Source organism: Tachysurus fulvidraco, chromosome 8, assembly GCF_022655615.1.
Source record: "Tachysurus fulvidraco isolate hzauxx_2018 chromosome 8, HZAU_PFXX_2.0, whole genome shotgun sequence".
NCBI lineage: Eukaryota > Metazoa > Chordata > Actinopteri > Siluriformes > Bagridae > Tachysurus > Tachysurus fulvidraco.
Window position 1 is genome coordinate 2,552,257 of NC_062525.1, and position 5,000 is coordinate 2,557,256.

Sequence of the window (5,000 nt, forward strand, 5' to 3'; positions counted from 1 at the left end):
TGTATTTAAACATGCCTTTTTAACTCACTACAACGCTATACCAATGAGAACCCTGAACTTGTTTCTGTACAACGAGACGGTTCCATCTGGGGTAACAGGAGACAATGACACCCGAAGTGTGTCGCTTATGTCCAGTTTATTCCGTTGTTTTGTTTCGGTTGCCGTCACTGCAGAAATCCCCGCTTCACACAGATAGCATGTCGGACATGACGATAGGGATGTAAGTGCTGTGGTGACAATCTCAGGGTATTCCGCCATGACTTTAATACAGAACACCGGCAGAGTTTCTAACTTCCTAACGACGTCTGTTTCGTGCTCATTTTTGCTAATTTGTGGGTTAAATTTGAGCAAACACAATATACACGTACACCAAGCACTGTTAAACATGACAAAGTACCGGTGAACAGAGAGAAGAGCGATACACACCTTCTCTCTCCACCAAAGCTACAACACCACTGCCGCTCGCAGCCGCTCAGCTCCAGACGTCACCTAAACCCGGCCCGATATCGTGATATTTTGCGCATGCGCGGTATCGGTGCGGCTTTAGGTGACGTCTCTCAGCTCCCGTTTATTAACCTCTCGTCCATGGAAAGTCGCTCAAACCCGAGAGAAATACACCACAGTAAATAACATGGGAATAATTTAATGTTTCTTGGGCCTAAGGGTCGGGGACCACTGGTTTAAAATGAATAAAACACCCACTCTCAATGTCATCATCATCCTCCTCTCTACCTCTATCTCTCTCTCCCTGTATGTCTCTCTCTCTCTCTCTCTCTCTCCCTGTATGTCTCTCTCTCTCTCTCTCTCTCTCTCTCTCTCTCTCTCTCTCTCTCTCTCTCTCTCTCCCTGTATGTCTCTCTCTCTCTCTCTCTCTCTCTCTCTATCCCTGTATGTCTCTCTCTCACTCCCTCCCTTTCCCTTCCCCTCTCTCTCTCTCTCTCTCTCTCTCTCTCTCTCTCTCTGTGTCTCTCCCCCTCTCTCCCTCTCCCTCCCTCTATCCCCCCCGTCTCCCTGCCTCCCCTCCATAAACAAGGGGACAATGATCAACAGTCCCGTGTTAATGCAACAGGGAATGATGATGATGGAATCTCACAGTGATGTGAATAATGAAGTTGTGAGGACTGATTGTGTTCTTACACATGACACTTACACATGACACTTACACATGACACTATATGACGCTTACACACGACACTATATGACGCTTACGCATGACACTATATGACACTTACACATGACACTATGACACTTATGCATGACACTACATGACACTTACACATGACACTATATGACACTTACACATGACACTATATGACACTTACACATGACACTATATGACACTTACACATGACACTTCCACATGACACTACATGACACTTACACATGACACTATATGACACTTACGCATGACACTATATGACACTTACACATGACACTATGACACTTACGCATGACACTACATGACACTTATGCATGACACTACATGACACTTACACATGACACTATATGACACTTACACATGACACTATATGACACTTACACATGACACTTACGCATGACACTTTGACACTTACGCATGACACTATATGACTTACACATGGCACTATATGACACTTATGTATGACACTATGACACTTACACATGACACTATATGACACTTACGCAATATGAGACTTATGCATGACACTATATGACACTTACGCATGACACTATATGACACTTACGCATGACACTATATGATACTTACGCATGACATTATATGACACACACGACAGTTACGCATGACACTATATGACACTTACGCATGACACTTACACATGACACTATGACACTTACGCATGACACTATATGACACTTACACATGACACTTACGCATGACACTACATGACACTTACGCATGATACTACACGACACTTACGCATGACACTACACGACACTTACGCATGACACTACACGACACTTACGCATGACACTACACGACACTTAGGCATGACACTGCATGACACTTACGCATGACACTATATGACACTTACACATGACACTTACGCATGACACTACATGACACTTACGCATGATACTACACGACACTTACGCATGACACTACACGACACTTACGCATGACACTACACGACACTTACGCATGACACTACACGACACTTAGGCATGACACTGCATGACACTTATGCATGACACTATATGACACGCATGACACTATATGACACTTACACATGACACTATATGACACGTACGCATGACACTTACACATGACACTAAAAAGTTTAGAGGCCCATATACAAACCTCCCATATGGAGACCTTCAGTGGAGAACTGCATGGACACAGAGCTCACCTTCATCCCCAGGTGATAGAGGGATGTTTTGCAGGACACCTGTGACTTTGCTGTGTTTTAGGGAAGGTGTTTTCACCCTTTTAATAATGGGCCTAAATATAATATAAATAGAAAGCAGCTTCATGTACTGCTTAATTTTCTATTGGACCAGGCAAAAATACCAAAAAGGACATTTAACCCCCCCTTTTTTAAGTCTTGTTTTTTTGTTCCTTGAAGCCTTAATGGTTTTTGTTCTCTCTCTGTAGGAGTGGTGGAAGGCGACCTGGCTGCAGTGGAGATGTATAAATCGTCAGGTGGAGATATCGCTCGGCAGCTGACGTCAGGGGAAGTGCGTCTGTTAAACCGTCCCTCAGCCTTCGACACCGGGTTCACGCTTGTCCATCTCGCCATCCGATTTCAGAGACAGGACATGCTTGCTATCCTCCTGACCGAGGTATACACACACACACACACACACACACACACACACACACACACGCACACAAATGCTGTCCCTCAGGGATTAATAAAGTCCATCTATCCGTACTGTTTGTCCTTTTTTCTTACTCCGGACCCTAATCCTGGGAAGGGTGGGTGTGAGGTGGGAACACACTCCGGTCCATCCCTCGCTCGCTCACACACTCCGGTCCATCCCTCGCTCGCTCTCACACTCCGGTCCATCCCTCGCTCGCTCTCACACTCCGGTCCATCCCTCGCTCGCTCTCACACTCCGGTCCATCCCTCGCTCGCTCTCACACTCCGGTCCATCCCTCGCTCGCTCTCACACTCCGGTCCATCCCTCGCTCGCTCACACACTCCGGTCCCATCCCTCACCGCTCTTCACACTCCGGTCCATCCCTCGCTTAACTATGAAAGAAGACAATAATAATTCTTTTCCAAGAGGAATAAAAATGTTATGTCTATGTGAGAGAGGGAGAGAGAGAAGAGAGAGAGAGAGAGAGAGAGAGAGGTATATTGACCCTTGACCTGTTCCCGTCTCTGACGATTTCCACACTGTTTATTATCAAACTATCATCAACCACTTGAACTTAAATGCATCGTTGATAATAACATCTGAAGGTGATTATGTATTGGGGGAAAAAAAACTCACACAATAATGCACCTGCTAATGAACATGATCAAGACATTTGACAAGGTTTGGCCATCCGTGTAGTGACCCGGTAGCTGAAGAACACAAAAACAAGTAGACAACTTTTGCTTTTTACAACCTACACAGCCAGATTCAACCGAGAATAATGCATTTTCTAAAGGCAGCATGAAGGTAATCCATAAGACTTGTTTATATGAAAAGTGAATAAAGACCCTGACATTATTTTCAAATTTAGAACAAGTTGAGTTTTTAATTTATTTATTCTCACGTCTCATTTCAAGCCCGTATAAGTTTTTTTTCCTTCAGAACACGACAGACGTTATTATAATAATAACATTAATAAATAACATTCGACCCCGTTGAGCTCCGTTGTATGAACACAAAACCACTGAGATATTTCTCAAAAAAATCTTCTTCTGCGTGTCTCAGATAAAAGAGTCATAAAAGATTTACGGCATATAAATAAAGTAAGGAAATGGAACAGATTTTATGAGTTTTGTAACGTAATTATAATAAAAGTAACTACTTAGACAAAGAAGCTACGCCTAACTTATAATAAGTGTATTAAGACACTGACGATCATAACGTTTACTTGCCACATTTTGGCTAATCCTCTATTAGAGCGTGTACAGAGTGTGTGCTTACTCCGAGCATGCCACATTGCCCCTTGCCCCTCGTGGTCCATGTCAAGTGCCACACGTCCAATAGCATGTTCCTGGTGTGAGCGAAGTCTTTCCAATTTAAAATCCAAAAGCAAATGCTGAAACTTAAATACAACATTTTAAATTCATTACATCGCTCTCGCTGATCAAATCACTGAAGTGAATGTAACACGACACCGTGCAAAAGTATATAATCATAACGTTTACTTACCGCTTGCTCCATTTGGGCTAATCTGTTATTATCATTGCCTTTCTCTACCGGCATGCACTTATTTCCCGGGATTTCAGAACAGCGTAACAGATATTGCGTCATCGGGTAGGCGTGGCCTATTTGATAATCTAACCCTAATCCTAACCCTAATCCTAACCCTAACCCTAACCATAACCATAGTTTTTGGTTGTTTATTTGTTTTCTAAAATAAATCTACCTGTATGACTCCTTTGTCCTTCGTAGTATGCTGTTTTTTTGCTTTTTTTTTGAAAGAGGGCGGTTTTCCAAGACATCCGGAAACACATCCACTTTACGTCATGGTAACAAAACCACTGGAATTTAGTGAATGCCTTTCTCTACCTGCTGCTTTGGTCCTCGTCAACCTTTGACATGCAGTATAAGGACGTGAGTGTCGGCAGTCCCTACAACGGTTGTGACATGTTCAGACCTTTCACTACACACAGCGATAAATATATTGAAGACATCTTTCAGAAGATCTCAGTAGTGACACAAGAGAAGATCTCAGCATTTCTGTTGGAGATAAATCAGTAAACTTCTTTATTGACCAAACGAGAGAGAGAACAAAGCTCATGGATATCTTTGTGGATGCCACTGAGATGACGACCAACCAGAATCATTCATTCATTCATTCATTTTCTACCGCTTATCCGAACTACCGCTTATCTCAG

At 43.1% G+C, this 5,000-nt stretch overlaps 2 protein-coding genes across 3 annotated transcripts in view; one reads left to right on the forward strand and one right to left on the reverse strand.

The window, feature by feature from the left end:
• LOC125138388 (4-hydroxyphenylpyruvate dioxygenase-like protein) overlaps nucleotides 1–2,481 on the reverse strand; it is a 16,312-nt gene extending 13,831 nt beyond the window's left edge. Inside the window, exon 1 of one of the 2 annotated variants that reach the window (XR_007143709.1) lies at nucleotides 2,300–2,481. The gene's annotated coding sequence lies outside the window, so the exon portion shown is untranslated. The remainder of the gene's footprint in view (nucleotides 1–2,299) is intronic. The other variant, XR_007143710.1, reaches the window with a different exon arrangement.
• Nucleotides 1–5,000, forward strand: part of zranb1a (zinc finger, RAN-binding domain containing 1a) — a 32,452-nt gene that overhangs the window by 1,027 nt on the left and 26,425 nt on the right. The window lies entirely within an intron of this gene.